The sequence below is a fragment of the Delphinus delphis genome, chromosome 18 (assembly GCF_949987515.2).
Source record: "Delphinus delphis chromosome 18, mDelDel1.2, whole genome shotgun sequence".
In the NCBI taxonomy this organism is placed as follows: Eukaryota; Metazoa; Chordata; class Mammalia; order Artiodactyla; family Delphinidae; genus Delphinus; species Delphinus delphis.
Window position 1 is genome coordinate 72,242,883 of NC_082700.1, and position 9,229 is coordinate 72,252,111.

Below are 9,229 nucleotides of genomic sequence, written 5' to 3' on the forward strand. Positions count from 1 at the left end.
ACGCAGAGGTCAGAGTGGGCTTAAAAGGCAGATCTGATCACATTGTTGCTCTTATTAAAAATGTTTAGTGACTCATTATTTAAGGATGCAGTCGGGGATTTTTAATGTGCTCTAAATGTACCCCAATCATCACCTCTCCAGCCTCCTTTCTGAAATGCTTTCTCTACCTTCAGTTTTTTCTCTCCTTCAGGCAAGCCATGCTCATCTTGCTTCTGAGATTTTACACATTGCTATTCCCTCTGCTTAGAACACCGTTGTCCCCTGGTTGACTTCAATAAATTCCTTAGGAACCTACTGAGGTGCCACTTCCTCAGAGAAACACTTCAAGGTAACTGATAACAAAATCATGTATTTACTTCTCTTCCACTCTCTTTCTCCATGGACTAATATAGGGACATACGTTTACAATATGACGTGCTCGTTTATTCAATTCATATAGTGAATACAGTGTAAGTGCAAAGTATCCTTGGGAGTCACTATCCATGTATGTGACTGTGTTCTCAGCCTCAGCAACCTCAGTATCAACGATTTTCTCACACGTTCTTTTCCTCACTCTTTCCCTTCTCCACCCCAGCTCTACAGTTCCAATCTATTCCAAGGTAAAATTAATCACTCAAGCTCAAAAACCTGTAAGGACTCAGAGAACTGGGGGAGGAATCAGGACGAGAAGACAATGGGGGAGGAATAGAGAAGCAGGAAAACCATGACAGACAGTGGTGTACAGGGAATGACACCATTTGCCAGCTGGCTTTGAAATGCTAGTCTTACATTTATTCAATTATTCATCAATCATTTCCCACATTTAACAAATCAATAAATGGATGGGTTCTTCTTATGTATATTTATATTTGTAGTCCTTGCTGGACATCCCCTCTTCTCTCCTGGGGCTTTTGTTGTTACTGTTTTTATTATGGCCATCTTCGGGGGTCTTTTTGTTGTTCTTTAAACCTGATTTAATTTATACCATAATATTCTGACGGATCCAGGGAATAAGGTAATTTGTTCTATTATTTTTATAACAAGAGCTTCTGAGTTCTGTACCCAGTAAGAGCCATACTGGCAATCACTTCCAATTACTCAGTGTTTTTGGAATTTACATTTTAGAAATCGTTTACTCCCCCTGACACCTCCCCCCTTTACTTGTACAAAATATATCTCGGCGTGATAAGGTGGAAACTGAAACTATTACAGGGGAAATAAAAAAAAATCAGTCTGCAAGATGATAACTGAATACTAGAGGGAACAAAATACATAATCATCAGTAAACTTGAAGTGAAAACTAGAAAATGATTTAACCAATTTTGAAAATGTGGCTATGTACTATTTTTGAATAAAAGCCTATGTAAAATATAGTGAATTTCAAATATCTGCTTTTGTTTGGTCTAAAATGAAATATTTAGAGAAAACTGATCATCAAAGTCCTGTTAAACACAGTTCCTATAATTGCCTGCTATCTATTTCACCTTTTCCGATGGAGTTAATGGAGTGACCAGTGTCAACAGGCAACATTTAAAAAGCCATTTCTTTGCGATTTAGAATACTTTGCCACCCCCGGGGACATGCTTTGAATCTGGCAAGAACATTAGCTGATCATGCTACTTCAATCTGACAGCTTCAGATTTTTAACAGGGGAAAAAGGCAGAACTAATGGATGTGAATAAGCTTAAAAGCAAGGGAACTTATCAATCATGGTAAACAGCTGTATTTTTGGAAGCTAGTAGAGGTACTTCTAAAAACACAAAAAGTCAATAGATATTTTTCTGGCAACTAATAACTTCAACCAGGTCTTCTTCATTTGTCTCTCCCCCCACCCCAAACCCCCCTCCTTTCTCCTCTAAATCACTATAATATTCTTGTCAGCATTGATTACCACGGAAATGTTCTCTTTACTCTTTCCAGAAAGGAATAACACAGCATCTGATTTTATGAAGAGATAACTCTAAAGATGAATGGAGCAAATCAAATTATTAAAATGGTTATAATCCTTTTTCTTCCTTTTTTGATTGCATAATAGCGTGTACACACAATGCTGTCTACAATTAGTACATTACTCGGTAACGACTATACCTATTTATCTTTTTACTCAACCTCAGGCACATAACATTCTACATATATATTTCAAAGAGCTTGGAAATGGGATTATCTGTTTTGCTTTACCATCATTTCAAAATATTCTACTATTGTATTCCTCCACAGAGACCTCTGACCCATTCTTTTCCAGAACAAATTCATTTTAGAATGGATTACTAGTGTGACAATGATTAAGGAAGCACAAGAAAACTCTGCTTACTCCACCGGAAAAGTGGAAAACATTTAATTTTATTCTCTAAAGGATTAAGATCAGGCCAAGCCATCGGGCCTTAGACTATGATGAAGTAAATGCCCTCAATATGGAAGCCCAAGGCTACAAGCCTGTTTCAAATGCTATGATGGTCCTCTCTCAAACTGAGAGGCCACTTTTCCATTAACATAGCTTGACTATTTGGGGTAGAACTTAAAAGGCATCAGGGTTAATTTCCTCCTATGCAGGTTGCATGATGTCATCTGCAAGGGATAATGCAACACTTAAGAGGCAGCCACACTCCAATGAATTAACTTCACCAGGAGAGACAAACAGAATAAACACACTCATTGCATTAGAATATGACAGGGCCCAGGTATCATGGGTAGTACCCATAGGACCATGTGATTAACTGTCTACTGGGTGGGTCTAGGACTTTTTTGATGGAAAGGAATATTTTCTGAAAATTTGATTTTTTTCCAGATAGAGAAACATTTGCACATAGATGGATAAAATTTAATATCAAATTTAATAGCATAAGCTTTAAAGTCAGCTGCCTGAATGTGAATCTGTGCTCCAACATTTTCTAATTGTGTGACCCTGGGAAAGATACTTAACCCCAATACCTCAGTTTTCTCAACTGAAAAATGAGGTTTAATAATTGATTTTAATTCTTTCAGAGTACCCAGTGTTTGCATTGGGTTTGAATCAAGTCTGCCAGGCTTTTTCTTTTGGGTAATATTGCAACAATTGTTTTGGAGAAATAATCTTTATTATCTGTACTGTTTTAAAAAAAAAAATTTCCCCCAAAGACAAGTCAGATAGGTTTTTGTACTGAGTAAAATCATATGAACAGATCAGCTTTTTTTTTTTTTTTTTTTTAACTTTCAAGTAGGCTAGACTTGTCTGATATAAACCTCACAGGCACAACTAAGTATCCACAATTTTAAGGCAATCCCCATGACTCTTATAAAGCTTTGTCCCTAACTAGCAGATCTAGCTCAGATTTGCCTAGGACAAGTTTAGCTAGAGTTTCCTTGTCATGAGTGAGGCTTGGGAGATCAGAGTTCCATCCCATAAGTTTGCAGTGATTAGTACTTTGCCTGGAACATGAGAGCATCCCCTAAGTGTAAGGGTTATTATCATGGGAAAGCCAATTCTGTGAAAACAGAGGTCTTATCCATCTTTTCTTGAATATGCAGGTATTTTAATATGTAATCAACTGACATGAACATACATACTAGCCAATGTTCAAGTAGAATAACAGCAGAATATTCCAGTCCAGGTTACACGTAAACTGCTAACATCCATTTGTCATAGTGAGCCCCTGATTTACCTTCACTCAGAATTAGACTTTAGAGTAGATGTAAAGTATGCTCATGCTATTCTACCATCTTTCTGAGAAGCTACATTCAAATGTAAACGTGCGGCAGACAGACCGAAGGGGAACCCCACATTCCCACCTCCTGGTGTCCACCTCTTTGTGTAACCCTCACTTACTTGTGTCCATACCTTTCTGTAACCCCCTCCCCCCTGAAGGTGAGCAGAAGCTGTGACTTACTTCTAATAGAATATGGGAGAGAGGTCACAGGATGTCACCCCAGTGACAAGGTTACATCACACAAGAGTATGTCCTGGCCAACTGAGGCCAGACCTCCTCTGAGGCTTGACGAAGTAAATGACCACGTTGGAAAAGTCCTCATGGCAGAGAACTGTAGGTGGCCTCTAGGGACTGCAGGCAGGCTCTTTACCTAATGGGGACCCCCAGCCCCAGCTGTTAAAAAAAGCCAACCATATAGCCACAAGGAAGGGAATTCTACCAAAGCCAAAAGAGTTTGGAAGCAGATACTTCTGGGACTTCCCTGTTGGTGCAGTGGTTAGGCTCTCATTGCCATAGCCCTGGGTTCAATCCCTGGTCAGGGAACTAAGATCCCGCTAAAAAAAAACCAAAAAAATTTTAAAAAGATTCTTCCCCAACCAAACTTACCAGTGAGAACTGAGTCCAGCCAGCATCTTGACCGCAGCCTATTAGACCCTGAGCCCAGGATCCAGCTACCAGCTAAGCCACGCCCAAGACTCCTGACCCATCAGTGTTGTGAGCTAATGAACACGTGTTCTTTTAAGTCATTAAGTTTCCTGGTGATTTGTTACACAGCAATAAATATTAACACAATAACTAATCAGAATGCTGCCTTTGGCTTGATATTACTTCATCTCTATTATTGAAAGTTATATGGTCACATGCATACTACTTTGAGAGCTATTTTCATCAGTAAAACAAACAAATAATACAAAGTCAAGAGTCCTGTGGAGTGTTTTGAATTTTTAGTGAACTTGTGTAGAGAGATATTCGGAGATTAATTTATCTCAAATAGTAATGAACATCTCCTGTCACCATTGTTACGGATCTACAATATGGTACATTGAACACTGTATTTTCAATTGATACTGCTGACTGACCCTTCGCTACTTTTACTAATTCAAGCTATTGTTTTAGGGAGGTGGCTAATGACTAAAATGTTACTCATTAATTTTTGTAAATTACTCTGGAAATATTTGTTTCTTATGTTGTTTCTAAGACTATTAATAAAAAGAGAAATTACTGCTGAGTTATGATTCACTTTCCTCCAAAAGCATCTGATGAGGTAAAGCAAGAAAGAGGAAAGAATTCATTTGTGCATACCTGTTCAGATGCAAAGCTGACCTATTATTTTTTTTTAAGGGTTTTTTTTTTTTTTTAATGTGATAGGATTGTAGTTGCAACTATCTGGTCAGTGAGTGATAAAATGCCATTTCTATGCACCCACTGGCCTGTGGATTTTCATGTTTTTTTAATGCACCTCAGGGTTAACAACTGACTTTTGTTGATGATGTGATTAATCCTCCTGTGTCTGTGCACAGCACAGATGATTTGCATATCTCACCTTGGCAAAGCTGCTTCAGCTAGGGTGGATTTTTAGTAAATACTTCTCCTAAGAAAAAAAAATAGAAAGAAAAGGATGATGTGTCTAGTAGATAGCTATGAAGGAAATCTTCTGTCCTCATCTCATGGGATCATATCTTTGTAGATACTGTACTTGGTCCTTAGACAAAATTTATCAATTGTAGATCTCACTCCAAGGATGGGATGACCTACTGTCTGCAATTTCTAAACATATACCAATTTTTATTGAAATTCATGTACATATATAATTTTTATACATGTAATGTGATCATATATATAGATAGATAGATATAGATATCTAAAGATTTTACAAACACTGGGCTCTACAATGTTTTAGGAGTCACAGATGTAGGGAGCAAATATAAAAGAAAAACTAGCAAAGGCTTGTTATGCAAGAAATAAACTATATAGTCACTTTTTTTGCTGCTGGGTTTAATCTAGCTACTAAACTTTCCTAAGCCACAATTTACTCAGCTATGAAATAGACATAGTAAAATGATTTATCTCATAAGTCTGTAAAAGAGTTAAAACCTGAAAAATCTTTGGGTCTAGCCTAATACACAGAAAGAGCTCAGTAAATGTTAGCGACTGTGGCGGGCTTGCTATATGCTATATATTATGAGTTAAGAGACGCTATGCTTAATAGATTGGATATGCTCCTTTGCATTGTGCTTAGAAGGTTGGATTGTCCTGGGCAAAGATTTATATAAATGTAAACCAGGTGTCTCACACTTACTCAGCCTTCAGGGGTGGGTCATGCTTCCCTTTAATGCCTAAATAGCAATAGCCCATGTCCCTTTGTGTATTATGGCAGAAAATCTACTCTTTTATGGGGTTTCTCTCCCCAAGTCTTTCTGGGAATCTCTAGAAAATGCTTACATATCCCACAACTTTGTATGTCATAGCTGCCTACTGCCCTTCGGCAAAGCATCTGATTCTAGAAGCTTCAGCACTTTTCCACACTCATCCCTGTTTTCTTTGTTTGGCTTCCTCGGGCAGATGTGGCACCGATGCCATGCAGCATCACTTCAGGTTTGGATCTGTCCCTTGGTCCTCAGCAACACAGCTAAAATCAGGCTTTCACTAGGCATAAGTTTCACTGAAGTTTGCAAGACACAGAGTACATGACCACACAGAAGGAATCACACTAGTCAACTTTCTACTGCATAATGCTGCTTGATAAACAACCAGGAAGCTCAGAGGCTGGCAACAAGCCAACAGTCAGTCCTTGCTCATGACCCTGCTGGTCCACGGTGGCTCAGCCAGAGGCTGCTGGGATTGGCAGGCCGTGGCTCTAGGCCGTGACTTAGACCTAGCTCACCTGCATGCATGCATCTCCTCATTCTGGGACCCCTGGTGACATGGAGCACGTTCCTCTCTTGACAAATGGCAGAAGCACAGGAGGCCAAGACATATCACAGAAGTTCACTTAAAACCTTTGTCACATTATGTTTGCTAAACTTCCATTAGCTGAAGCAAGTCAATCAACAAGACCAGAGGCAACCTCCAGGCCAAGGGATGTGCAATTAACATACCCTCCTGGAGGGTCTATGAAGTCACAGGGCAAAGGGACAGAAGTGTCATCCTATCACTGCTGGGAGGGCAGAGTTGAGAACAGTAAAACGGATATCACCTATGACCACTCTAAGACTTATTAGGCTAAACCCCCTCCAAAGGGGTTTCAGTAATGGTCATTTTCTCCCTTATCCCCATTGTTTTTTTTTGGCAAATTGTAAGACCCAAATTACCAGTGAAAGTGTCTTTGACAGATTTATTACTAGAAAGCTATTTTTAGTGTCCAGAGACACTCCAAAGGGTAAATGGTTTCCTAAAAACAATAGTTTTTGATGGGATTGTACTAGCAATGAAGAAAATCTTTTACAATGTTCATGGTGCATGTTTCATTCCTGATTTTTCCAAACTGACATGTTTCTGAAAAAAATGTTTGTTTTGTGTAACCAAAAAATTCATTCTATTTTTTCCTCTCTCTCTCCAAAACAAAGGGAGAGTGACCTCACAGCATTGCATTCAAGATACTTCTATGGGAAGAGGCACCTTATTGGCTGGCTGCATTGGCTGTTTTTTTTTTTTTTTGGCGGTACGCGGGCCTCTCACTGTTGTGGCCTCTCCTGTGGCGGAGCACAGGCTCCGGACGCGCAGGCTCAGCAGCCATGGCTCACGGGCCCAGCCGCTCGGCAGCATGTGGGATCTTCCCGGACTGGGGCACGAACCCGCATTCCCTGCATCGGCAGGCGGACTCTCAACCACTGCACCACCAGGGAAGCCCGGACGTCTTTTTTTTAATTCTAGTCTTCGACAGGGCCAAGAAATATTGGGAGATCTAGTCTCGGCCATGATTTTCCACTGCAAACTGTTTCAAGTAATAGATCTGCAAAAGGAGTAGGTTAATTTAAGAAACGTCAAGAATCAAATAGGTAAAAGGTAGGTGACAACCAAATGCTACAGGAGTGACAACTAAAGACTTTCCTCCAGGGACTGGGAGGACTTTCACTTCTCCAGATTCCTTGGGAAATGAGCCCATCCACAGTCAAGTCACTTTTCTGGACAGGTTGCCTGCACAAAAGACATATAAACAGAGACACAGGTGACAGATCAAAGAAGGGTTGCATTGAGAGTAATAGGTACTTTCAGTAAGATATAGAAAGCCTAAGATGAGTTTATTTCCCGAGAACACGTGCAAAGGTACCCAGTTATGATCTTGGCAGTTTATGGGTTCTCAGATTAGCCAATTCATGTTAGCCATGTGTTGGTCCTTCCATATACTTGCAACTCTACCCGAATACCTTGGGTAAACATTGTGTAGCCTTGAGCTGTACCACATTGAGTCATGGTCAAATTGACAATAAAACACAATGGTTTGTATCATATACTTAAAGACACCAGAATCAGACAAATAGAATAAAACAATAGAAAAATGTAAAACACATAAACTTTGGAACAAAATAAAAGAATTTTATTTCCATTTTGTTAAATAGATAGAGGTGAAAAGATCTGTGTTTGTGAACACTGGATGTGTTTGTGAACACAAAGTCAGGGGTGAATAATAGCAACATTTAAGATTTTAAAATAGACTAAATGTAAGAAATAGGTAAAAAAGGTAAATATTTCATGCAACTGAAATTATTAAAAATTACTTTTAGCAAAATTTAGATTATTTTTAGAAAAATATTTACACTACCCATGTGGTTGTATTTATATTTTATCTTCCTGTCTGCAATCATTTCTGCTTTTGTAAAAGCAGAAAAACGGTTAATTCTGAGACTGTTCAGTATTGGTAAACTCACCGGTGGTTTCCCTAGATATAATCTGATATACTTCTTGGAAAATAAGTAAATAGTTTTTGGCTCCAAAACAAACACAGGAAGTTTTACGAAACTTGTTCTTACAATCTTCTCCACATGTGGCTGAGATCTACTGAAAACTTTGCTTTGCAGGAACAGGGCTGGAAGGTGAGAGCTGTGAGAGGTTCAGCAAAAAAGGCAAGGCTGGTCTCTGAAGGGTCCCTACCTGGTAGGAAGGAGGGAGACACTGAAAGGATTAAAGCAAAAAGAAGTAACCTCAGATCATATTTTACAAAAGTAGCACAGACTGGAGTTAGAGAAAAGTACATTTGAGGGAAAATGGTATCTTAAATAGAAAAAAAATGAGAATGGAGGTGAGGAAAATGAAGAGTTACTAAGTAGGAAAAAAAGACCCCTGTTTTGTTTTGTTTTCTCCAAAACCGTATCTTCTTCAAAACTAAGACTCCTTCATACAATAGACCAGATGCTCTCCTTTGGCAATACCAGTGGAACACCCACGGCTCTAAGAGAGATAGGTATCTGACAGCCATGCCCCACGATAAGGAGAGATGCATGGTTTCTTAGAATGAGTGAGTTTTGATTTTTCCTTCCTGTCTGCTGGGGAAACTTTAATGCGCTCTGAGGAGCTGGCCAGTGGATGATGGTGGTAATTCGGTGAAAATCAACAATTAGTCATGCCTG